Source organism: Phyllobates terribilis, unplaced genomic scaffold (assembly GCF_046119375.1).
Source record: "Phyllobates terribilis strain yellow unplaced genomic scaffold, ASM4611937v1 Scaffold_1__5_contigs__length_1240528914, whole genome shotgun sequence".
Classification (NCBI taxonomy): Eukaryota; Metazoa; Chordata; class Amphibia; order Anura; family Dendrobatidae; genus Phyllobates; species Phyllobates terribilis.
In genome coordinates, this window is record NW_027362761.1 from 187407256 (window position 1) to 187435195 (window position 27940).

General features: G+C 46.2%; 1 long non-coding RNA gene across 1 annotated transcript in view; it reads right to left on the reverse strand.

Moving 5' to 3' along the window:
- Window positions 1-27940, reverse strand: part of LOC141166273 (uncharacterized) — a 209933-nt gene that overhangs the window by 91485 nt on the left and 90508 nt on the right. The window contains exon 2 of the long non-coding RNA XR_012251270.1: window positions 20848-20937. This is a non-coding gene — a long non-coding RNA (uncharacterized lncRNA). The remainder of the gene's footprint in view (window positions 1-20847; window positions 20938-27940) is intronic.

Genomic DNA, 27940 nt, shown 5'->3' on the forward strand with positions numbered 1-27940 from the left:
CTGACAAACATTTACCTCTGGGGAGTATACATGAACATACTGTATAAAAAACATTTTTTACGGGCATCATAAACACCCTTTACAAAAATTATGTGGGTGTTGCATCACGGACCACGGTCACCCTTGTGATATGGTGGTGGAGGATGAGGATGAGGAAAAGGAGGAGGACAAGAGCAAATAGCCAAAATCAGAAAGCTTATACCCATGTGTGGGTGTGAAGAGGTGCATGGGAATACACTTCCCAAAAAAAGACACTGGATTTGAGTTTATGCTACGCTGCTATCATTCGGTGGTGTTGAGAAGTCTGGCCCAATCCAGCCCTTCAATCCAGTTCATTTTTATAAGAGTCAGCCATTTCTGAGGAAGCAAGACACGCGAAACGTACGTTAGAGGGCTATGTCTGGTAACTATAGTGTGGACCTTCTTATATGTACAGTACAGACCAAAAGTTTGGACACACCTTCTCATTTAAAGATTTTTCTCTATTTTCATGACTATGAAAATTGTACATTCACACTGAAGGCATCAAAACTATGAATTAACACATGTGGAATTATATACTTAACAAAAAAGTGTGAAACAACTGAAAATATGTCTTATATTCTAGGTTCTTCAAAGTAGCCAGCTTTTGCTTTGATGACTGCTTTGCACACTCTTGGCATTCTCTTGATGAGCTTCAAGAGGTAGTCACCGGAAATGGTCTTCCAACAATCTTGAAGGCGTTCCCAGAGATGCTTTGCACTTGTTGGCCCTTTTGCCTTCACTCTGTCGTCCAGTTCACCCCAAACCATCTCGATTGGGTTCAGGTCTGGTGACTGTGGAGGCCAGGTCATCTGGCGTAGCACCCCATCACTCTCCTTCTTGGTCAAATAGCCCTTACACAGCCTGGAGGTGTGTTTGGGGTCATTGTCCTGTTGAATAATAAATGATGGTCCAACTAAACACAAACTGGATGGAATAGCATGCCGCTGCAAGATGCTGTGATAGCCATGCTGGTTCAGTATGCCTTTAATTTTGAATAAATCCCCAACAGTGTCACCAGAAAAGCACCCCCACACCATCACACCTCCTCCTCCATTCTTCACGGTGGGAACCAGGCATGTAGAGTCCATCCGTTCACCTTTTCTGCGTCACACAAAGACACGATGGTTGGAACCAAAGATCTCAAATTTGGACTCATCAGACCAAAGCACAGATTTCCACTGGTCTAATGTCCATTCCTTGTGTTTTTTAGCCCAAACAAGTCTCTTCTGCTTGTTGCCTGTCCTTAGCAGTGGTTTCCTAGCAGCTATTTTACCATGAAGGCCTGCTGCACAAAGTCTCCTCTTAACAGTTGTTGAAGAGATGTGTCTGCTGCTAGAACTCTGTGTGGCATTGACCTGGTCTCTAATCTGAGCTGCTGTTAACCTGCGATTTCTGAGGCTGGTGACTCGGATAAACTTATCCTCAGAAGCAGAGGTGACTCTTGGTCTTCCTTTCCTGGGGCGGTCTTCATGTGAGACACTTTCTTTGTAGCGCTTGATGGTTTTTTCAACTGCACTTGGGGAAACATTCAAAGTTTGCCCAATTTTTCGGACTGACTGACCTTCATTTCTTAAAGTAATGATGGGCACTCGTTTTTCTTTACTTAGCTGCTTTTTTCTTGCCATAATACAAATTCTAACAGTTTATTCAGTAAGACTATCAGCTGTTTATCCACCAGACTTCTGCACAGCACAACTGATGGTCCCAACCCCATTTATAAGGCAAGAAATCCCACTTATTAAATCTGACAGGGCACACCTGTGAAGTGAAAACCATTACCGGTGACTACCTCTTGCAGCTCATCAAGAGAATGCCAAGAGTGTGCAAAGCAGTCATCAAAGCAAAAGGTGGCTACTTTGAAGAACCTAGAATATAAGACATTTTCAGTTGTTTCACACTTTTTTGTTAAGTATATAATTCCACATGTGTTAATTCATAGTTTTGATGCCTTCAGTGTGAATGTACAATTTTCATAGTCTTGAAAATACAGAAAAATCTTTAAATGAGAAGGTGTGTCCAAACTTTTGGTCTGTACTGTATATATACCGTATATTCCGGCGTATAAGACGACCTGGTGTATAAGACGACCCCCCTACTTTCCTGTTAAAATATAGAGTTTAGGATATATTCACCGTATAAGACTACCCCTTTTCCAACGCATACCAAACACCGGTAAAAATTAAAAAAAAACAGATTTGAATTTAACATGGTCCTTTTTTAATTTAAATTCTTATGACATGCAGGTATATAGCAGGAAAACTGTCACTCATAAACATATTAAAATAGGGGGGACCCCACGTCATTTTTTTGGGATCCCCTATTTTAATAGCTAGTAAAGGCTAGGTATTCAGCTGGGGGCTGATATTAGTAGCCTGGGAAGCTCCGTGGGTATTACCCCCTTCCCAGGCTTCAAACATCTGCCCCAGCCGTCTGCTTAACCTCCGCTAGAGACTAAAATTAAGGGGAACCCCACGCCAATTTTTTTTTAAATAAATCCGTTATTTTAACACTAGATGACAAGTACAGTAACCAGCACTGTCACTGTACTTATTATATATGTGACTGACATGTTTCTATCTATCTAATCTATGTGTGAAGCTCTATTCTGTCTGTTATAAATTGTCGGGTACCGCTGCTGAATTGCCGGCCGGCTTTTTTAAAGAGACGGTGCATGAAAACACTAATATTTGTTTTAATAAATCCTTTACACTAAATGACAAGTACAGTGAGCAATACTGTCACTGTACTTCATATATATGTGACTGACATGTTTCTATCTATCTAATCTATGTGTGATTCTCTATTCTTTCTATTCTAAATTGTCGGGTGCCGGCTTATGCCGCTGCTGAATTGCCGGCTTTTCATATATTGTCACAGAAGCGATGCGAACTTCCCTGCTCCGGACACAGCGCAGCGCTTCTGTGACAAGTGAAAGCTGTCGGCACAGAAGCCCTGCGCTGTGTCCGGAGCTGGGAATACGCAGCGATGTGTCAGTTTCAGCACAGAAACGCTGACTGTCTGGACCTACCGCCGCCGTATTTTAACTCCCTCCACCTTATATTAACTCCGACATGGCAGGGATACGGCCACGGCAGCTTATTAACACCCCCAGAGTATCCCCGCATGTCAATTTCTGAAAGTTCAAAAGCATTACCGGCGTATAAGACGACCCCAGACTAGACAGAAGATTTTTCAGTCTTCAAAAGTCGTCTTATACGCCGGAATATACGGTATTTATCTGCCTCACTAAGGAGTACTTATGTTTGCCTTAGAGTTTATTGATACATGCACTTGCACTTTTTTACTAAGTTGAATGCCTAGGCAATGTGTTCAAGTGACTTTTTCCTGCACAGCAGAGTTGTAACTTCCATTAATATACATGCTCATATACAGTACATGCTCATTCTCTATTGATTTTCTCCAGTTCTTCCTCCTCCTCTTCCTCATTGTCACCCAATCCACATTGGGATGAGAAGAGGCTGGGCTGTGTGAATCACCCTGCATGGTTCTTTGCGCCATCTCATCGTGCTCCGCCTGCAATGCATCCTCTTTGATTGTGAGCAGAGAGTATTTCAGCAGACAGAGAAGCGGGATGGTGGCGCTAATTATGGCGTCATTGCCGCTCACCATCTTGGTGGAGTCCTCAAAGTTTTGGAGGATGGTACATATGTCTGACATCCATGTCCACTCCTGAGGTCTTATGTGTGGAGTCTGAACTGAATACCGACGGCCTTGTTGATGCTGGTACTCAACAACTGCCCTCTTCTGCTCACAAATCCTTCCTAACATCTGCAGCGTAGAGTTCCAATGCGTGGGGACATCACACACCAGTCTGTGAGCTGAAAGCTGCAAACGCAGCTGAAACACGGCAAGGGCGGCGGAAGCTGTAGGTGACTTTCTAAAATGAGCACACAGGCGGCATACTTTAACAAGCAGATCCGGCAGCTCCGGGTCGGATTTGAGAAACCGCTGAACCATGAGATTAAGCACATGGGCCAGGCATTTTACATGTGTGAGCTCGCCTTGCCTCAGAGCCGGCACCAGGTTCTGGCCATTGTCACACATGACCATGCCTAGCTGTGGGTTCAACGGTGTGAGCCACAGATCTGCCTGCTCTTTCAGAGCTTTCCACAACTCTTAAGCATTGTGCGGTTTGTCACCTAAGCATATTAGCTTCAGCACAGCCTGTTGCCGCTTGGCCAAGGTAGTGCTGCAGTGCTTCCAGCTTGTGACTGATTCGGTCATTTTGGAGATGGAAGCTGAAGAGAAGGAGGAGGCTGAGGAGGATGAGGTGCAGAAGCTCTAGACTGTGGGGGCAACCCTGATTGACCTACAGCCCGCAATCCTTTGCGTCAGGAGGATCCTCGCCGTCAGCGAGATGTACCATCCCTGCCCACAAGCACTTGTCCACGTATCCATGGTTAGGTGGACCTTCCCGGAAACTGTGTTGTTGAGGGCACGGCTAATGTTTTGGGACACGTGCTTGTGTAATGCGGGGACTGCACACCAGGAGAAATAGTGGCGGCTGGGGACCGAGAACCGAGGAACGGCCGCCGCCATCAGGTTGCGGAATGCTTTTGTCTCCATGGTGCTTCCTGATGCTGCTACTTGAGAGTGTGCAACGACAGGTGCAGGGCAGGAGGCATCTTCGCATGCACCATGGACAGGGGATTGGCTTGCATGCACAACAGCGAAAGAAGCAGTGGTGCCACCCACAGACACTGTTCCTGGACCCTGGGGTTCAGCCCACAAAGTCGGGTGCTTTGCTACCATGTGCCTGATCATGCTGGTGGTAGTCAGGCTGGTAGTTTTACCACCCCTGCTGATGTTGGCCTGACAGCTGGTGCAAATGGCCTTTTTGGGGTTATAGGCAGAGTCTTTAAAAATCAACCAGACTCGGGAAGACCTAACAGTTGTACTGGCAACTTCCTTCATGTTGGTGTTGCAGGGAACGGTTGCCTGCCTTCTGTCTGCGGCCACCACACTGCTTCTTCCTGCCTGTTGGGGTGCTCTGCCTCCCTCTCCCTGTGTGCTGCTGTCCTCGCTCTGCATGTCCTCCTTCCAGGTTGGGTCAGTTACTATATCATCCACAACCTCATCTTCCACTTCCGCACCCTGGTCCTCCTCCTGACTTTCTGGCAATTGTGTCTCATCATCGTCGACCACTTGTGACACTTTCCCACCGTCGACTTCGTGTGACCGTGGCTGCTCAAATATTTGGGCATCGCTACATGCGATCTCCTCTTGCCCCGCTTCAAGTGGACTGGGCGAGAGGCCCGAATCTATAAATGGAAAAGTGAGAAGCTCTTCGGAGTGTCCAAGTGTGGGATCAATTGTCTCCGGGCACTCGGCATGGTGGGAGGAAGGAGGATCAGGGTGAGGAATATGCAGTCCAGACTCACGGCTACTGAGACTTGACCGTGTGGAAGACAGGGTGGTGGTGGTGGTGGTGGCAAAGTGACTGGACGCATTATCCACTATCCAACCAACAACCTTTAGACACTGCTCTGGGTTCAATAGTGGTGTGCTGCGGTCCCCTAGGAATTGGGACAGGAAGGTCGGGCGAGAAAATGTGGGTGTTTGTTGTGGCACAATTTCAGCTTGCCCACGGCCTTGTCCTCGGCCTCTACATGCACCATCACCATCACATCCAGTTCCCCGTCCCTTGCCACGCGCCTTGCCAATTTTAAATGGAGGACAATATCTTCCACGCTCACTACAAATGGCTGAATTTGGAGCGAAGTTATATGTAATCCGTGTGACGGAGAAACCACAGTTTTAAATACCTGGCCTGTAGGTAACTATTTTGAACTGCAAACCGGTGTCAAAACCTTTGCTGACACACTGAAAAAAAATTTAATGGAGACCAGAAATGGCAGAATTTTCTGAAAACGTACAGTACAGACCAAAAGTTTGGACACACCTTCTCATTTAAAGATTTGTCTGTATTTTCATGACTATGAAAATTGTACATTCACACTGAAGGCATCAAAACTATGAATTAACACATGTGGAATTATATACTTAACAAAAAAGTGTGAAACAACTGAAAATATGTCTTATATTCTAGGTTCTTCAAAGTAGCCACCTTTTGCTTTGATGACTGCCACTATTTCTCCTGGTGTGCAGTCCCCGCATTACACAAGCACGTGTCCCAAAACATTAGCCATGCCCTCAACAACACAGTTTCCGGGAAAGTCCACCTAACCACGGATACGTGGACAAGTGCTTGTGGGCAGGGATGGTACATCTCGCTGACGGCGAGGATCCTCCTGACGCCAAGGATTGCGGGCCCTAGGTCAATCAGGGTTGCCCCCACAGTCTAGAGCTTCTGCACCTCATCCTCCTCAGCCTCCTCCTTCTCTTCAGCTTCCATCTCCAAAATGACCGAATCAGTCACAAGCTGGAAGCACTGCAGCACTACCTTGGCCAAGCGGCAACAGGCTGTGCTGAAGCTAATATGCTTAGGTGACAAACCGCACAATGCTTAAGAGTTGTGGAAAGCTCTGAAAGAGCAGGCAGATCTGTGGCTCACACCGTTGAACCCACAGCTAGGCATGGTCATGTGTGACAATGGCTGGAACCTGGTGCCGGCTCTGAGGCAAGGCGAGCTCACACATGTAAAATGCCTGGCCCATGTGCATAGTTTTGATGCCTTCAGTGTGAATGTACAATTTTCATAGTCATGAAAATACAGACAAATCTTTAAATGAGAAGGTGTGTCCAAACTTTTGGTCTGTACTGTATATGTGATCCATGTGACGGAGAAAACACAGTTTTAAATAGCTGGATTTTTAGCGCTGTAATATGGAGAGGACCTGGCTGTATTCTGCACTGCCAACAAGCAAATGGCACAGTACAACGGTGTTCTCTAGATTGCTTTTTAAGCAAATAATGGGGATTAAGATCCAAAACAAATTATTCCTGGCCCCTGAGACCTGGGCCTATTTCTAGAAATATCTAACAGCAGCAGACAAAGCTGGAATGGAGCCTCTTGTGCTATATGCACTGCAGTCTGCTGTATACCCTGCCTGCCTGTCTATATACACTGTCTGCCGGATATCTCTGCAGATGGATTAGGTCTCAGAAGGACTGTTTGTTGAGATGGATGTCTGTAATATAGTTTGGTACACCTACACTAACTAGAAACAAGCAAATCTCTCTCTAGCTCAGCAGCACCTCTCCCTACACTGTCTGATTCTTGAGTGACTGTGACGAGCATGGGGCCACCAGGTCTGATATAGACCTGATGACGCTGTGCGGCCAGCTAATCACTGTAATGCCACAACCAACATGGCTGCGGCATTACAGTGAGTGGCAGGCAATCCCTGCATGTTCATTGGCTCTGTAAAGAGTCGCAAACATGCATGGAGGAGACCCGAGCTCCTGCCGAGCAACCCCGGAAATACTCGCCGAGCGCCGAGCATCTCGAGCAGTGAGATGCTCGGACGAGCACCGAGCAGTAGCGAGCATGCTCGCTCATCACTAGTATAGATCCTTAGTAAACCTCTGTATGGCTGATGAAAATTATATTTCAACATTATTGTTGTATTACCTAGAAGCATTGCTTCTATAAAAGAGAACCTGTCTCCATAATACAGATCCATGTTGTGCCAAGCTAAGAACATATGGATAGGTCATGCGCATGATGCTTAGTATTAGGAATAATACTTCCTTTTTGGCTAATAATCTATATATATAATTGTCTTATCCCGTCTGTCTGTCTGTCTGTCTGTCTGTCTGTCTGTCTGTCTGTCTGTCTGTCTGTCTGTCCAGGAAATCCCGTGTCGCTCATTGGTCCGGCAGCGGCCAATCAGCGCCGCGGGATTTCAGAAAAAAGATGGCGGCCGTTAGCGGCTCATCTGCGGGACGGAGCTCAGCGGCGTTGCAGCCGGAAGATGAGCGCCGCGAGGCGCTCATCTCTCGGCCGGTACCAGCAGAAGGAACCCGACCGCCGGACCCATCTGCGGGACGGAGATGCAGCCGGGAGATGAGCGGCGCGAGGCGCTCATGTCCCGGCTGATAGCAGCGGAAGGACCGCCGGAGTCGCTGACATCCATGCGGAAGGGAGGACCGGGGAGCGGCGCTGCGGGTCGGGATACTTCTGCTGCGAGCGCCCGCTCATGTCCCGGGTTCTCGCAGCGGAAGTAGCCGCACAGGCAGCGGCGCTCCCCGGTCCTCACCAAGACGATTCGATGATTGGTCGCGGTCTTCGGACCCGACCAATCACTGATCTTAGCGCAAAAGTTAAATACCGCTGTGCTGATTGGTCGCGGACGCTGCCCGCGACCAATCACCGATTTGGGCGCCAAATTTAAATATCGGCCGCGACCAATCAGCACAGTAGTGGTTAACTTTAGCCGCAAGATCAGTGATTGGTCGCGGGCCAAGACCGCGACCAATCAACATTTAAATAGCGGCCGCGACCAATTGGATGTCAGCGCCGCTCCCCGGTCCTCCCTTCACACCCTTGCCGCATGGATGTCAGCGGCGCTGCCTGTGTGGATACTTCCGCTGCGAGAACCCGGGACATGAGCGGGCGCTCGCAGCAGAAGTATCCCGACCCGCAGCGCCGCTCCCCGGTCCTTCCTTCACACCCTAGCCGCTGATGTCCCCACAGTATCCGCATGGTGTTACAAAGATCCGGACATTTGTGTTAAAAATCGCTGATTGGTCGCTGGCGCTGCCTGCGACCAATCACCGATTTGGGCGCCAAATTTAAATATCGGCCGCGACCAATCACCAATCTTGGCTCCACATTTAAACACCGCTGTACTGATTGGTCGCGGCCGTTATTTAAATGTTGCGCCCAAATCGGTGATTGGTCGCGGGCAGAGGCCGCGACCAATCAGCAGAGCGGTGTTTAACTTTAGCACCAAGATCACTGATTGGTCGCGTGCGGAGAGCGCGACCAATCAGCGAATCGTATTGGTGAGGAGCGGGGAGCGGAATCGTATTAGTGAGGACCGGGGAGCGCCGCTGCCTGTGCGGCTACTTCCGCTGCGAGAACCCGGGACATGAGCGGGCGCTCGCAGCAGAAGTATCCCGACCCGCAGCGCCGCTCCCCGGTCCTCCCTTCACACCCTAACCTAAAGTTAAACACCGCTCTGCTGATCACCAATCACCAATTTGGGCGCCACATTTAAATAGCGGCCGCGACCAATCACCGATCTTGCCGCCACATTTAAACACTGCTGTGCTAATTGGTCGCGGACGCCAGCCGCGACCAATCAGCGAGCTTGGCGCCAAATTTAAACAACGCTCTGCTGATTGGTCGTGGACGCCAGACGCGTCCAATCAGCGAGATTGGCGCCAAATTTAAACAACACTCTGCTGATTGATCGCGGTCGCTGGCCGAGATCAATCAGCAGTATTGGCGCAAAATTTAAACAACGCTCTGCTGATTGGTCGCGGCCGTCAGCCGCGACTAATCAGCGATTTTGGCGCCAAATTTAAACAACGCTCTGCTGATTGGTCGCGGCCGTCAGCCGCGACCAATCAGCGATTTTGGCGCCAAATTTAAACCCCGCTCTGCATCGCTCTGCTGATTGGTCGCGGTCGCCGGCCGCGACCAATCAGCAGTATTGTCGCAACTAATCAGCGAGATTGGCGCCAAATTTAAAGAACGCTCTGCTGATTGGTCGAGGCCGGCGACGCGACCAATCAGCAGAGCGATGCAGAGCGGGGTTTAAATTTGGCCCCAAAGTCGCTGATTGGTCGCGGCCGTCAGACGCGACTAATCAGCAGAGCGTTGTTTAAATTTTGCGCCAAAATCGCTCATTGGTCGCGGCCGGCGGCCTCGACCAAGCAGCGATTTTGGCGCCAAATTTAAACACCGCTCTGTATCGCTCTGCTGATTGGTCGCGGACGGCGGCCGCGACCAATCAGCAGTATTGGCGCCAAAGTTAAACACCGCTCTTCTGATTGGTCGCGACTAATCAGCGATTTTGGTGCCAAATTTAAACACGCTCTCCAGTCCTCACTAACACGGTTCGCAGATTGGTCGCGGCCGCCGCCCGTGACCAATCACCGATATTGCCGCCAAATTTAAACACCGCTTTGCTGATTGGTCGCGGTTGCCTAACGCGACCAATCAGCGATTTGGGCGCCAAATTTAAACGCCGCTCTGCTAATTGCGCCCCGTCGGCCGCATACCTATTCTAGAATACCCGATGCGTTAGAATCGGGCCACCATCTAGTAATATATAATTTCTATTTCCTGACATTTTTGAACTCTTACAATTGTAGTCAAGAAAAATAAATTTTATTCAAATTAGCCATATAACATTATATGTCAGAAAACCTTTAAAACAAGACCAAACCAATCCATGTTGATTGTAACAAAGGAGGGGCTCAGGCTTCATTCACACTTGATTGTAACATAGTGAGAAAGTGTATATACAGTATCTGTGTAATGTATATAGTTGTCTAATGCATATCTGTGTGTAATGTGTATCTATGTAATATGTATAAATGTGTGTAATGTGAATATATGGTTAATGTATCTACAGTGGAGTTCAGCAAACAGATTTGCAGGATCAGGTCCAGCAGCCACAAGGATCAAAGCCTTGTGGGCCTCTTCACACCTGGCCGCACTACCCGCGCTTTTTCTGAGAATCAGAAGAGCTGTGGGACATTGGCAGGTAGATGGTGGCATGCAGGGATCTTGTCCAGTAGCCACAAACTACTAATGTGGCCATTGGACTAAAGTACTGTAAATCTTTTTGCTCAGCTCCAAATTACAGTAATGCATAACGTATATAATATTCCATATATGTACACTGCATGACATTTTCATTGTTGCTTTGTATGGGCCTATTTCTATTTTTGCAAATTTAATTTAAAATCCTTAGGAGGCCACATTCTCTTTTCGCTCTGCTAATATACTTCGAAACTGAAAACTCGACACTACCAGTCTAATAGTATCTAGCAAGTATTCATCACATACTGCCCTCATTTAGGAATTCTGTGGCGTCTACTGCTTTATGAAATATAACAATGTAGGAGTAGAATAGCACTTCTGGGAGCAATGAAAACTTAGTTCAGACATTGATTCAGACACTAAGAGTAAAATGTACACATACCAAAATTGCTGTGGATTTTACCTGTAGATATGCATACATAAAATACACAGTATATTACCGTAACATACGTGTGGATGAGCAATTTTGACATTTAAAAATATGCTATGAGGCCTACTTTTTCTACAGAGCTTCTTCCATTTGGACATATTGTGATGGTTGCAGCTGATCAGCAACTGCTGAATGGCTGCAGCACTCACATGACACTGCACGGCCTGATGTTGCTGCCAGAAGACCGGCAGGGGATGCAGTAACAAGCGAAGAGGAGTGGTGCTGGTCCGGTAGGTGAGTATAAGTATTTTTATTTATTACCCTACCCTTGCCCATTACAATTAACTTTGAACCTCTTCATGACCTTTGACGTATATTAATGTCAAAGATTGTGTCCTGCCTTTGATGAGGGCTTACACGCAGACATCATGTGCCTTTAACAGCTGTTGGTGGAGCAGTGTTCCACCCACGGCTATTAACTAGTCAGTGATTGACAGCGGGATGTAAAACGCGCCAGCAGGAAGCTCGTCATTCATTTAGCCCATCGGCGTGAAAGTCACGTGGCTGGCGTATATTGACATGCCGCTGTATATAATTGTAACAGGGGTAGTGCCACAGGATTGGAGGATAGCCGATATGGTACCCATATTTAAGAAAGTTAAAAAGTTGGATCCAGGTAACTTCTGTCCAGTAAGTCTGACATCAATAGTGTGCAAAGTTTTTGAGGGCATCATAAGAGATGACCTGCAGAGTTACATCACAGAGAATAATATAATAAATGATAATCAGCATGGATTCATGAAAAATAGGTAGTGTCTAACCAACATGTTGGGGTTCTATGAGGAGGTAAGTGCAAATCTGGATGTTGGTAATGCGGCTGATGTGATTTATCTGGACTTTGTGAAGGCATTTAATACTGTACCACATAACAGTCTTATACTAAAGCTACAGAAGCGAGAATTTGGGGGAACTATATGCAGATGGGTAAGGAATTGGCTAAATGATAGGAAACAAAGAGTCGTCATAAATGGTACGTTCTCTAAATGGGATATAGTCAGCAGTGGAGTGCCGCAGGGATCTGTGCTAGGACCGATTCTCTTTAACCTCTTTATTAATGACCTTGGGGATGGGACTGAGAGTAAAGTGTCAGTTTTTGCTGACGATACCAAACTATGTAGGATATTAAAATCTGATCTTGACATTACGATATTGCAGAACGATCTGGATAAGATGACTGAATGGGCAAACACTTGGCAGATGAGGTTTAATGTAGATAAATGTAGAGTAATGCACCTAGGATGGAGTAATCCTATTGCTACATATACATTAAATGGGAGTATACTCGGGACTACAGAACAGGAGAAGGACTTGGGTATTCTGGTTACAAGTAAGCTGAGCAGCAGTACTCAATGTCAAGCAGCAGCCGCAAAAGCAAGCAAGATTTTAGAATGTATTAAAAGAGAAATAAAATCTTGCGATCCAAACGTATTGTTACCCCTCTATAAATTATTGGTGAGGCCACATTTGGAATATGGGATCCAGTTTTGGGCTCCACATTTTAAAAAGGATATTCAGAAGTTAGAGTTCAAAGAAGTGCAACTAGATTATTACAAGGCATGGAAGGCCTCTCATATGATAAGAGGTTGAAAAAGTTGAGCTTGTTTAGCTTAGAAAAATGATGCCTCAGAGGGAATCTCATTTACATGTATAAATATATGTCTGGTCAGTACAAAGGACTGGCACATGACTTATTCCTTCCAAAGACCATACTAAGGACCAGGGGGCACTCATTATGGGTGGAAGAAAGGTGATTCCGGCACCTAAACACGAAAGGGTTCTTTAAAGTCAGAGCTATAGGACTGTGGAATTCCCTACCACAAGAGGTAGTGATGGCCGACATCATAACAGCTTTCAAAAAAGGCTGGATGATTTCCTTGATACACATAACATTGTGGGTTACAGTTAAATGAGGCAAAATGTTACACCTATAGTAGTACATTTAGTACGGTAATAGTAATTACATAATTAGGTTTGATCCAGGGTTCTTGTACTGATCGCCTTTTCTCAAGAAGGAATTTTTCCCTGTGATGTAAATTGTCTGAATGTGTCCTGGGGTTTTTGCCTTGTTCTGGATCAACAGATTTAGGCATAGGGATTAGTAAATTAGTGTAGTGTTAGTGTAGGGAGTACAATTGGGGGAGAAAGGTTGAACTTGATGGACCTAGGTCTTTATTCAACCTACGTTACTATGTTACTATGTTAAATAAGATATCGTGATTTCTGTAATACATAGCAGTGCTGATGCACTTCTATGTATAGCACAAGTGAGCAGACGATCACAGCCTCTAAGTCCCCTAAGAGGACTATTCAATACACTGACGAGCAAAAGGGTAACAATGTTTTGAAATTTTGGCTTTCAGGCTCCATATCTCACCATCCCCTACTCCTTCAAACGTGAGACTAACATTATTTGATAGACAATCATCTTGGCTATCTCATACATAAATTTGACTTGCAACTATTTAGCATATGATTAGTTATGCAGATTATTGTAATGTCACTGCATTGTTACTGTTTTGCTTCTGGTGTTGGGAAAATCTTTTTCTTCCTGTATACTACAAATTACAACCTGTTCTCACATTCCCTAAAGCAAAAGGTCATTGGTTCGAATTGATAAGCAGCCATGCAGAAGATTTCCCAAGAAAAGAGGAACAGCAGCATCCAGCTCATCGATAATGGTCTCTCGGCCAAGAAAATTGCTAAACTGCATCATGTGAAAGCCATGACAGTTGGAAGAATATGAAATGAAGTTCATTTATCCATTCAAAGGCCATGAGGTCCAGGCAAAATATCAGAGTTAACAAGTCGGCTCATCACAAGGTCTATTAGTTCTGGTGTGACAAACACAGCAGTAGAGGTGGCTCCTATACTTCCTAATAGTGAGATTACAGATGTCCATGCAAGCACCGTGCGATGCACATTACACAAGTCTGGAATGGTGGGTCCAAAAAAGGTGAAGATGCCTCAACTTCAAAATTGTCAAAAGAAGCGTGGGCTAAAGTTTGCAGAAAGGTACAAAAAGTAGAAGATTGGAAATGGGTGATTTGGAGCGATGAGATGAAATTCAATAGACTAGGCTCTGATGGGTGCAAATGGGTCTAGAAGAAACAAGGGAAAAAGGGGCTAACGGATCGAGAAATTGAAGAAACTGTGAAGTTAGGTTTAGGAAGCCTGATGATATTACTACCTGTTCTCACATTTCCTAATAGCTCAGTTTGTTATAAGTCTGATTCCCAAGCAAAAAGGTCATTGATTCGAATTTATAAGCAGCCATCAAGAAGATGTCCCAAGAAAAGAGGAACAGCATCATCAAGCTCATCAATAGCAGTCTCTCAGCCAAGAAAATTGCCAAACTGCATCATGTGAGTGCCATGACAGTTGGAAGAATACGAAATTAAGTCCATTTATCCATTCAAAAGCCAAGAGGTGGACGTCCAGTCAAAATATCAGAGTCAACAAGTTGGCCAATGGCGTTGGTCTCAATGCTGAGCTACAGTTGTGCTCAAAAGTTTACATACCCTGGCAGAATTTTTCCTTTCTTGGCCTTGTTTCAGAGAATATGAATGATAGCAAAAAAACTTTTTCTCCACTCATGGTTATTGGTTGGGTGAAGCCATTTATTGTCAAACTACTGTGTTTTCTCTTTTTAAATCTTAATGACAGACAAAAACATCCAAATGACCCTGATCAAAAGTTTACATACCCTGGTGATTTTCGCCTGATAACATGCACAGAATTTGACACAAATGGGCTTGAATGGCTACTAAAGGTAACATCCTCACCTGTGATCTGTTTGCTTGTAATCAGTGTGTGTGCATAAAAGCTGAGTGAGTTTCTGGGATCCAGACAGACTCTTGCATCTTTCATCCAGCCACTGACGTTTCTGGATTGTGAGTCATGGGGAAAGCAAAAGAATTGTCAACGGATCTACGGGAAAAGGTAGTTGAACTGTATAACACAGGAAAGGGTACAAAAAGATATCCAAGGAATTGATAATACCAGTCAGCAGCATTCAAACTGTGATTAACAAATGGAAAATCAGGGGCTCTGTAAAAATCAAATCACGATCCAACAAAAATTTCGGCCACAGCTGCCAGGAAAATTGTTCGGGATGCAAAGAAAAACCCACAAATAACATCAGTTGAAATTCAGGACTCTCTGAAAACTAGCAGTGTGGTTGTTTCAAGATGCACAATAAGGAGGCACTTGAAGAAAAATGAGCTGCATAGTCGAGTCGCCGGAAGAAAGCCACTACTGCGCAAATGCCACAAAGTATCTCACCTACAATACGCCAAACAGCACAGAGAAAAGCCTCAAAACTTCTGGAACAAAGTAATTTGGAGTGATGAGACCAAAATTGAACTTTTTGGCCACAACCATAAACGTTACATTTGAAGAGAGGTCAACAAGGCCTAAGATGAAAGGAACACCATTCCTACAGTGAAGCACGGAGGTGGATCGCTGATGTTTTGGGGATGTGTGAGCTACAAAGGCACAGGAAACTTGTTGAAGGAAAGATGAATGCAGCACGTTATCAGCAAAATTCTGGAGGCAAATTTGCACTCATCAGCCCCGAAGCTGCGCATGGGACATACTTGGACGTTCCAACATGACAACGATCCAAAACACAAGGCCAAGTCGACCTGTCATTGGCTGCAGCAGAACAAAGTGAAGGTTCTGGAGTGGCCATCTCAGTCTCCTGATCTCAATATCATTGAGCCACTCTGGGGAGATCTCAAGCGCGCAGTTCATGCTAGACAGCCCAGGAATTTACAGGAACTGGAGGCTTTTTGCCAAGAAGAATGAGCAGCTTTACCATTTGAGAAATTAAAGAACCTCATCCACAGCTACCACAAAAGACTTCAAGCTGTCATTGATGTTAGAGGGGGCAATACACGGTATTAAGAACTGGGGTATGTGAACTTTTGATCAGGGTCATTTGGATGTTCTTGGTTGTCATTAAGATTTAAAAAGAAAAAACACAGCGTTTTGACAATAAATCGCTTTACCCAACCAATAACCATGAGTGGAGAAAACGTTTTTTTGTTATCATTCATATTCTCTGAAACAAGGCCAAAAAGCCAAAAAAGGAAATTCTGACGGGGTATGTAAACTTTTGAGCACAACTGTATATATGAGTATTCTACAAGATGAGTTACTTCGTACACACGAGTACTATAGGTATAAAATGGACGACATAGTGTTCCAGCAGGACAACGACTTGACGCATACGTCAAGACTGGCGACGAAATGGTTCAGTGACAATGAAATAGAAGTGCTGGATTGGCCCCCACAGTCCCCATGCCTCAGCACAATCGAACACTTATGGGTAGAGTTGAAGGAAAAGCTGTATGCATACCCAAGTGAGTTGACCAGTATGTACCAACTTTGGGAACACGCAAAAGGGACATGCTTGAATCTGATAGAAAGCATGCCCAGAAGGATTAAAGCAGCTTTGAAAGCCAAAGGTGTATTTACAAAATACTAACAAAATACTATAAATTAAAATTTAGATTTTTTAGGAGCAAAACAGTAACAATGCAGTGACATGAAAAGACCCTGTATAACTAATCATATGCAAAATAGTTGCAAGTCAAATTTATGTATGAGATAACCAAGATGATTGTCTATAAAATGATGGTAGTTTCAAATTCGAAGCAGTAGTGGCTGGTGAGATATGGAGCCTGAAGCGCGTCAGTGTTTACATTAGAAAGTGAGAAAAAAAGTTTAAAGAAAATATGCAAAAAATAAAAAAAACACAAAAGTAAAAATTTTGACCTATGAAAAATAAAACAATAAAAAAACACGTATTTGGTAGCGCTGCGTTCAGAACAGTCTGATCTATCAAAATATAAAATAATTTAAAACGATCGGTAAACTGAATAACGAGAAAAAATCAAAACGCCAGAATTACGTTTTTTTGGAGCCGCAACATTGCAATAAAATGCAATAAGAGGTGATCAAAACATCATATTTATCTCAAAATAGTAATAAAACATCAGCTCAGGGCACAAAAAATAAGCCTTCACACAGCCAACCCCATATCCCAAAAAATGAAAACATCTTGGAAAATGGCAACAAAAGAAAGAAAAATGTTCTGACAAATTTCCGATTTTTTTTCTCCACTTAAAAAATAGTAAAAAAAAAAAACGATACATGTTTGTTATCTACGTACTTGTACTAACCTGGAGAATCATATCGCTAGGTCAGTTTTACCATATAGTGAACATAGTAAATAAAAATTTAAAAAAAACTGTTGTGGAATTGCATTTTTTTGTAATCTCAACGCTCTTGGAATTTTTATTCCCACTTTCCAGTTCATCACATGTTAAACGGATGGTGTCATTCAAAAGTAAAGCTCGTCCAGCAAAAAACAGGCCCTCACACGGCTATGGGGAAGGAAAAATCAAAAAGTTATGGCTCTTGGAATAAGGGGAGGAAAAAACAAAAGCGCAAAAGCGGAAAATCACAAGGTCATGAGGGATTTAAAGTAGGGACAACCCCTTTAAGTATACGAAAGAAATAAAAACATATTTGCTGTAGATACCGTTGAATTTGCTTTAATGCATTTTCATTACAAAAGTGAAAACTTTATGAAGATTTGAAAATATTTATTGACAAAGGACAAGCAAATAACATTGCTCAATGGAATCAATAAAGCTTAGCAGCTTTTCATTATTACTTGGCTTGCTGATAATTATGTTGGTAGTGATCTTGCTAAAAAAAAAAGAAGTGTCAGTTGTGGCTCGACAGTTGTATGTCCAGTGAGTGTCTTTATGTTTACAGCCATCTATATATTGAGCCCTAATAATAATGTTTTGATGCCCCATAAAGAAGTTATAAATTAAATTTGTATAAGAAAAAATACCAAAAATGCAGAATTTGTATCAGTGTTGACAACTTTTAGATAAATGTAACCTGTATACCTAAGCTTGAAGATTATTTCTTTAAGGGTATGCTCACACGAGCCTATACATCGGCTGAGTGTTTTTGAGAAAAAAATCGCAGCATGCTGTGCAGGGATCCGCTAATTGGATGACATGCTCCCATACAAGTCTATGGGTGCGTGTAAAACATCGGACTACACTCAGGTGTCATCATCCGCAGACTCAGACAATGGAGAAGATTCAGAAATAAAATTTTCCATTTTCTCACAGTGTGCTCCATTTTTTTCATGCAAGAGAATCGAACCACGTTAAGCTGACACTGTGCAGAGTTTGAGCCGAGGAGTGCCATTAACATACCCAAGCCGATTCACTCACAGATATAATATACGATCATGTGACCCCAGCCTACTAGTTACATAATGGTAGGTATGTCAGAGAGTGAAAATGGACTCTAACCACCCTCTTGCCTGTTAGGCTATTAGTATTATGTTGGATGAGTTGCCCATGTCATTTTGCATTCTCCTTTTCAATGTATGTTTTTATATGCCGTTGGATTTTATTGCCAGATCACAGCACTGCCAGAGGAAGATGATGACCTGTGAAATTTGGATGTGTCCAGCTTTCACGTGGACTTGTTCAGTGTATTTATCCAAGTTATAATTGTCTGTTCATTTCCAGAAATTCTGTGTGTTTGTGATGAGTGGCTGTGAGGATGTAAGGAGAAGGACAAAGGGAAGATTTCCACAGTGAGTCACAACCACATGTCCAGTATTTTATCAGTATTTTACCTCAGTATTTCTGAGCCATTGTAGAATTTACAATAGATATCACTCATGTAATGTGAGAAGTGAAATCTTTGCATTGTACTATACCTATATTTCCCTGCGGTATCTGTGCATCATGAATCGTGGTATGTGTTAAAGGGGCCCACTGAGACTCTTTCGCCCGGGGCCCACAAAAACCTGGAGCCGGCCCTGTCTGTACCCCAGTATAAAGAGCAGCTAGAGAGGGGGTATCCCCTTCCCAGAGACCATCAATACAGACCTTGACACAAACCAGATGAGCGCAGAATGGAGTGCTGGACTTGTGGAGGAGTGGGACACATGTCAAGGAACTGCCCCGCCTGAGGCCAAAAGCAGCAGGGGCGGCCATTAAAATAAAGTGCCCCGCAGTTAGGGAGCACACTGCAGGGCTAGATCCCTCTGTAAGGAGGATTGAAGGCTCTGAAGACATTATTTCCGAGAGTCACACTACGTGGGCTGAGCTGAACGGGCAGAGGATTTGTTGTCTGATGGAAACGGGGTCTCAGGTTACTACAATGCCGGAAGTATAATTCCATCAGTGATTCACAAACATTGCCCTATCGAGAGGGGGCCCAACCATTTGTCTGATGGCTGCCAATCAGTTACCCATCCCAGTAGCGGGGGTTGTATAGATGGAGAAATGTGTCTGCAGACGGAATATTGGAAGAAAGGAAGGGGATCGTGCTGGTCAGACAGTGCTCACTATGCCGATCTGTGCCCGGACGTCTTTGGAAGGAGTGGAAGAGCAGGTTGAACCCCAGGAGACAGGAGAAACATAGAAAGGTAGAGTTGGAAGAAACCTCCAGGGTCATCTGGTCCAACCTCCTGCTCAATGCAGGATTTACTAAATCATCTCAGACCAGGGGCGGACACAGACTGTAGTGGGCCCCTGTGCAAGAAATTTTTGGGGGCCCCCCCCCTGCGCTTCATAAGGCAACAAAGTTATGTAAACATAACCCCCCCCGATGCATCTCTCATCCCCCCCCCCGTGCATCTCTCATTCCCCCCACTCCTAGTTAATTAATTGTATTTAAGAAAAATAAAACTTGTTATACTTACCCCCATGCGATCCCTGCAGAATCCTGGCGCTCGTCCACGTCGCTGCCACCAGGCTCTCCTGACGTTCGGCCATGTGACGGTGCCACATACATAGCCAACAGCTTTTGTTTTGGCCAAAAGATTTTTAAAGCCGCCACCACGATAAGGTAGACTCTTCTGGCCGGGCCCTACTCTAACCTATTAAAATTTTCTTAAAATATCCAATACTCTTTTTAGATATATTTTTATTTAGTTTTCTTTAAGGGAATGTGTCATATACATTTTTTTTTTAAATGACCAATAATACCACATACAGGGAATACCGCCACACCATCACCAGACCACATATTACCACAACATAGTGACCGAATAATACCACACAGAAGGGAGAAAAACTGCCACACCATGACCAGACCACATATTACCACCACATTACTAATATTACCACCACATTACTAATATTACCATAAGTGTCATAATACACGGGAGCTCTATACATGGTATGTATAATGTAAGTGTCCAGGTAATCTAGTGATCACCAGTGACATTATACACAGGAGCTCTGTATATAGTGTCAGTGTACAGGTAATACAGTGATCACCAGTGACATTATACACAGGAGCTCTGTATATAGTGTACAGGTAATACAGGGATCACCAGTGACATTATACACAGGAGCTCTGTATATAGTGTACAGGTAATACAGGGATCACCAGTGACATTATACACAGGAGCTCTGTATATATTGTCAGTGTACAGGTAATACAGTGATCACCAGTGACATTATACACAGGAGCTCTGTATATAGTGTCAGTGTACAGGTAATACAGTGATCACCAGTGACATTATACACAGGAGCTCTGTATATAGTGTACAGGTAATACTGTGATCACCAGTGACATTATACACAGGAGCCCGGTACATAGTATATAGTGTAAGTGTACATGTAATGCACTGACTCACTGGTGACGTCTCTAGGTGAAGTCCTTCAGCTACGCTTTTCTCCTTCATCCAGCACAGACCGCCATCACGTCTTCCAGCCAGGACTCGTCTCTGCATAAAATAACACAGTTATCTAGAGCACATTCCCCAACTTCTACATTACGCAGCTGAATACAGACGTGCATCCACCATCAATATATGGTTAGTTATTATGCAACCTACCATTCCAAATATAAATTGTAATCCACCACGGTGCCCCCATTAACTGTAAATAGGCACTTAATATATAATTTAATTAGAACCTCTACTCTATACTTCCTGCTCCCCGCATTCATTATTTACATGCACCCCCTGCCCCAATTAATTATATCATGTCCGTGCTCTCCCCACCCCATCGTCATTTATCATTTACTCTCCCCCACCCCACATTCATTATGTGCAGCTCATTATCCCCCTACTCCTAATTCCCCCATGTGCAGCTCATTTTCTCCCAATTCCCCCATGTGCAGCTCTCACCCCCCCATGAGCAGCTCTCACCACCCCCCCATGTGTCCCTCTCTCATCCCCCTCCCCCACATGTGCCCCTCTCTCATCCCCCCCATGTGCAGCTCTCACCACCCCCCCATGTGCACATCTCTCATCCCCCTCCCCCCCATGTGCCCCTCTCTCATCCCCCTCCCCCACATGTGCCCCTCTCTCATCCCCCTCCCCCACATGTGCCCCTCTCTCATCCCCCTCCCCCACATGTGCCCCTCTCTCATCCCCCTCCCCCACATGTGCCCCTCTCTCATCCCCCCCATGTGCAGCTCTTATCTCCCCCCCATGTGCATCTCTTATCCCCCTCCCCCATGTGCATCTCTTATCTCCCCCCCATGTGCATCTCTTATCTCCCCCCCATGTGCATCTCTTATCTCCCCCCCATGTGCATCTCTTATCTCCCCCCATGTGCATCTCTTATCTCCCCCCCATGTGCATCTCTTATCCCCCCCCATGTGCACCTCTCTCATCCCCCCCACCCCATGTGCATCTTTTATCATCCCCCCCCACGTGCACCTCTCTCATCCCCCTCCCCCCACGTGCACCTCTCTCATCCCCCTCCCCCCACATGTGCACCTCTCTCACCCCCCCCACCCCATGTGCATCTTTTATCATCTCCCCCCACCCCATGTGCATCTTTTATCATCTCCCCCCCATGTGCATCTTTCATCATCTCCCCCCACCCCATGTGCATCTTTTATCATCTCCCCCCCCATGTGCATCTCTTATCTCACACACACACACACACACACACACACACCTCCCATTCCCCCCACTCCTAGTAAATTGTATTTTGAAAAAAACAAAACTTGTTATACTTACCCCCATGCGATCCCTGCAGAATCCTGGCGCTCGTCCAAATCGCTGACACCAGGTTCTCCTGCCTTCCGGCCATGTGACGGCGCCGTCACATGACCGGAAATCAGGGGAATCATGAAGGCGCTGCCGCAGGAGCGCAGCGCAGCGCTGAGATGTCCCGGACCCGGCGCTTAGCATGGGGCCGGGGGCCCCATGAGGAGAGAGACTCACAAGAGGGGGCCCCCAACGGGGCTCCAAGGGGGCCCCTACCGGCTGGGCCCCACACTGGAGTCAGGGCAGACATGCCCTGATGGCGGCCCTGCTGGAGGCTGGAGGGGCCCCCTCTCCCTCGGGGCCCCCGTTCAATGAACCGGCTGCACGGGCGGTAGTTCCGCCCCTGTCTCAGACATCTGTCCAGCCTCTGTTTGAAGACTTCTATTGAAGGAGAACTCACCACTTCTTCTGGCAGCCTGTTCCACTCATTGATCACCCTCACTGTCAAAAAGTTTTTTCCAATATCTAATCTGTATCTTCTCCCATTCAGTTTCATCACATTGCTTCTAGTCTTTCTTATAGACCGACAGTTGGTCATGTTCAGATAGCCAAGAGACTATGGTACTGTAGATAATGTGATCAAGATTCTAGTGGACATGCACAGGGATATGATTGATTTAGGTAATCTGCCCATTCGCCTCTTCCATCGGGTTCAGAGGGATTATCACTGTTATCACTGTGTCCTCATCCTGTGCACTGTTGCATCCACATTCCTGTTTACAAGGAATGCTGATCCAAGCTAATGCTGCAGCAGATTAAGAGTTAAAGAGGTTGTTTGGGCTTAGACAACCCCTGATGTGCTGGGAATCAGATGGCTGCTTGATAAAACAGAGAGCCAATGGCATTCTGTTCCACCACTACATTTGTGAAGCTGGAGAAGATGGTGTAACACCTCTCTGAAGACCCCTATTGTTTTAAATGTATGAAAATGTACTGTATTGTATGTGTTATCCTCCTGGAGGCTGCAGTTCCTGTTAGTCAGGGGTGACAGGGTTAACTTTTGGGCCTGCCTATAGTTGGGGAGAAGTAATAGGGACCTGTGTGTTAGTTCCAGTTTTGTAATGAGTAGTTAGTGAGTAAGAGTCAAGGAAGGACAACCTCAGAGGAAGGTTATCATCACTGGGTATGTGTGTGGCAGCCAAGACAAGGAAAGTGAGCAAGTCTCAGCAAGAATTCCACAGTGGCGGCAGTTCCCCACAGCAGGCAAGTCTGGGGCACTTAAAGTGGTTGTTCAGTACTTTTAAAAATATGCCAATGTGTTTTAATGATAAATAGAAGCTTATTTCGAATTACCTCCTGGTGCTGTTTCTGCCTGTGAGCGGCGCTATTGGTGGCCGCTCACAGGCAGCACGTGACCCCGGCTGCAGCCGGTTCTGACATCCGTTGACGTCACGACAAGTCCAGGCTGCAGCCTAGAGTCCCTCTTCCGCGTTCCACCGGTGGTTGCTGAGTTGTGGGCGGGGTTACCCCACACGTCACACCCGGCATCCACCGCGTGCTCTCCCTGTCCCCATTCATTGTTAAAGCGTGCGGTGGATGCTGGGTGTGACGCGGGGAATAACCCCACCCACAACCCAGCAGCCACCGCGGGGACCCCAGCGCTAAGTCACGCCTCACTTGACGTGACGTCAGCGGGGGGTCACGTGCTGCCTGTGAGCGACCACCAATAGCGCCGCTCACAGGCAGAAACAGCACCAGGAGGTAATTAATTATCATTAAAACACATTGGCATATTTTTAAAAGTACTTGACAACCCTTTTAAGTACTGGAAAAGCGAAATGAAGTGGTGGTGTTATCCAGCCCTGAGGACAGGGCGAGAAGGAAGGCAGGATCAGCCAGGCGGTGGCACGTCAGTAAGGTGGTAGCTAGTGAGAGCTCCTCCCTACACTGTTTGGTCAGAGCACAGCTAGGGTGCAGTGGTCACAAGAAACACATTGACCCGTGTGGCCCTGTACCAAGAAGATGGAGTTACCCAATTTGTCCTGCTGTTCATCTGTAACGTTCCCCACAAGTATTGTGCTGCAGTCCAGAACCAATAAGAATGTGTCCTTGTATTTTGCAGAAGAAAACAGAAATCTTATTTTTTGCTACCCTCTGTGCATAAGTTTTATTGTCAGTAAAAAGGACTCTATTTTTACAAACTTGTCTGGTTTCCTCATCGTGGGTTTAAAGGGGTGTCTGGAGCAGGGCAGGCATCAGCACCCGGCGCACCCGGGCAAGTGCCGGGGCCCTGAGCAGGCAAGGGGGCCCACTCACTGTCGGGCACCCCGGCACGCTATGGTACCCGTGAGCGGTGCGGTGCAGATGCCAGCGCCCCTTCGCTTGCTCAGGGTCCCGGCAGCTGGCGGCACAATACTTACCTCTCCCCGTGCCTCCGCAGCAGCTCCGGTCTCTTCTGCGGCTGCTGCACTGTGACGTCTCAGGTCAGAGGGTGCGGTTACGTCTTTACACCGCGCTCTCTCCTGAGCCGTCACAGGCAGTGCAGAGCGGGAAGACGGCGGCGACGCTGAGGAGTCCGGAACAGCCGCAGCAGGTGAGAAGTGAGGTGAGTATTTGATTTTTGTTTTATATGTATGGAGGCATGGGGCATTATATGGTGGGGGGTGGAAGTAATGACATCCTGCATGGGGCATTATATGGGGGGGAAGTGACATCCTGCATGGGGCATTATATGGGGGGGACAAGTGACATCCTGCATGGGGCATTATATGGGGGGAACAAGTGACATCCTGCATAGGGCATTATATGGGGGGAGAGGTGACTTCCTGCATGGGGCATTATATGGGGGGGAGAAGTGACATCCTGCATGGGGCATTATATGGGGGGGTTGCATCCTGTATGGGGCATTATATGGGGGGAGAGGTAACATCCTGCATGGCATTATATGGTGGGGGGACATCCTGCATTGAGCATTATATGGGGGAAGAGGTGACATCTTGCTTGGGGCATAATATGGGGGAGTAGAGGTGACATTCTGCATGGGGCATTAAATGGGGGGGAGAGGTGACATCCTGCATGGGGCATTATATGGGGGGCGAGAGGTGACATCCTGCATGGGGCATTATATGGGGGGGTGACACCCTGCATGGGGCATTATATGGGGGGGAGAGGTGACATCCTGCATGGGACATAATATGGGGGGAGAGGTGACATTCTGCATGGGGCATTATATGGGGGGGAGAGGTGACATCTTGCATGGGGCATTATATGGGGGGCAGAGGTGACATCCTGCATGGGGCATTATATGGGGGGGAGAGGTGACATCCTGCATGGGACATAATATGGGGGGAGAGGTGACATTCTGCATGGGGCATTATATGGGGGGGAGAGGTGACATCTTGCATGGGGCATTATATGGGGGGCAGAGGTGACATCCTGCATGGGGCATTATATGGGGGGAGAGGTGACATCCTGCATGGAGCATTATATGGGGAAGAGGTGATATCCTGCATGGGGCATTATATGGTGGGCGAGATGACATCCTGCATGGGGCATTGCAAGGGGGGGGTGACATCCTGCATGGGGCATTATGTGGGAGCCAGTATTCTGTATTGAGCATTATAAGGGGGCCAGTGTCCTCTATCGAGCATTATATGGGGACCAGTACCCTGTATGGAGCGTTATATGGGGACCAGTATCCTGTATGGAGCGTTATATGGGGACCAGTATCCTGTATGGAGCATTATATGAGGACCAGTATCCTGTATGGAGCATTATATGGGGCACACAGTACTGTATGGAGGACTATACTGTCCAGTCTGCACTGTGCGTTGAGAGAATTCGCCGGTATCTGAGCTATTGTAGAATTTACAATAGATATCGCTCATGTAATGTAAGAAATGAAATCTTCGGCATTGTACTATACCTATATTTGTCTGCGGTTTCTGTGCATCATGATTCGTGATATGTGTTAAAGGGGCCCACTGAGACTCTTTTGCCCAGGGCCCACAAAAACATGGAGCCGGCCCTGGTCTGGATCCACACAAATTGTGGCAGAGCTGAATCTGAGGGTGTCCACAGCAGCCATACAACCACGCATAACCATTCAGGACCCTCGTTTTTAATGTTGCATGATGGGGTGCGGAAGACTGGTACCTTGCCCATGGCAACTGCCCCGCGCCATGGTACATATTCAACTATATCTGTATCTTCAGACACTGCTGAAATTGACACACCGCACAGGAGAGGATGCGATGTCACTCATTTTGCTGCTGTGAAACATTAAATGTACCAGTACTCCAGATTGAATAAATGTAAAGCCATTTTGACTGTTCCTATTTGTTTTTTTGTCAGGGAGCCAGTGGATGCTCGGTACATACTATATAGGATGCACTGGCATCCATTCTGCTTCTTTACAGTGTAAGGTAGCGCTATTCATCACGCTGGGGGGTACTCGCTTCACCGGATCAATTAAAGCACACATGCAACGTTTTCCGGTAATATGAAGACCAGCAGTTTATTACACATCATAAACCGCTCATAACATAGTCCATCTCAGTGGCTCGCAGGAATGTTACACATGTAATATCCTAGAGCCTTTTCAGTGGCAGCTATGCCCGCTTGGCTTCAAATACAGACTTCAGCAAGGTACAGCAACAATATTCACTTAAAGCGCCGATTTACCTTTGCCGGGTCTCAGCTGCTTCTATCAGCTCGGTCCTGCCACTGCCGTGGCTTTGAGGCTCCCAGACGTTGTCTCCAGGCCTCGTGCCTTCCAAGGCTACTGGTATCTCAAACACAGGGATCCAGACTCAGCCTTGCAGGCTAATGGAGTCCCAGACACAGGGACCAGGCTTCTTGCCTTCCAAGGCTACTGGTATCCCAGACACAGGGATCCAGCATCTGCCTTCCAGGCTAGTGGAGTCCCAGACACAGGGACCAGGCTTCTTGCCTCACCAGGCCTCTCTCTCTCTGTTTCAAAACCATCAGAATTTATATATCCTTCTGTGCACACAGGACCTGTGATGATGTCACAGTCATGTGATTAGTCACCTGAGGGGGAGGTAAATGGTCAGCCAGAACACACCCCCTGGACATTTTAGCAATGCAGCAAGCCGCTGCATTAGATATCCCCCCCTCCCTGTTCAAACTTGTGGGGTTGAACACATAATATACACAAACACATTATAACTCACGGTTCACACGGAGACCTTGTACTTGACAAATGCGCTGCTCAGCCCCTGGAACATTAGTCATCAACATTAGCCCATTCCTCAAGGCCTACCATCTGTCATTGTCACTAACTTTGTCAAGTCACATTTCCGAGTCGTAACTAGAAATGAGCGGTGTTCGACTAGAACTGTTCGCCAATCTCAAATTCGAGCTGTTTTGGGCGGTGTTCGAGTTGTTCGACGAACCCGAACGATTTGCAAAAAATTCGGCTGTTCGAGGTTATGTTCGATAACTGTTCGTGCACCAAAAGCGTGTCCTGCATGTCTGGCGCTATTTAGAGCACCAATCATGCAGGGATTGTCTGCCACTCACTGTAATGCCACAGCCATGGTGGTTGTGGCATTACAGTGATTGCCCAAATCGATGGGAACAGTGCCAACAGTGAAACATGAAAAGCCGGCAATTCAGCAGCGGCATACACCTGTACCCGACAATTTAGAACCGAAAGAATAGAGCTTCACACATAGATTAGATAGATATAAACATGTCAGCCACATATATACGAAGTACAGTGAAAGTGCTCCTTACTGTACTTGTCATTTAGCGTAAAGGA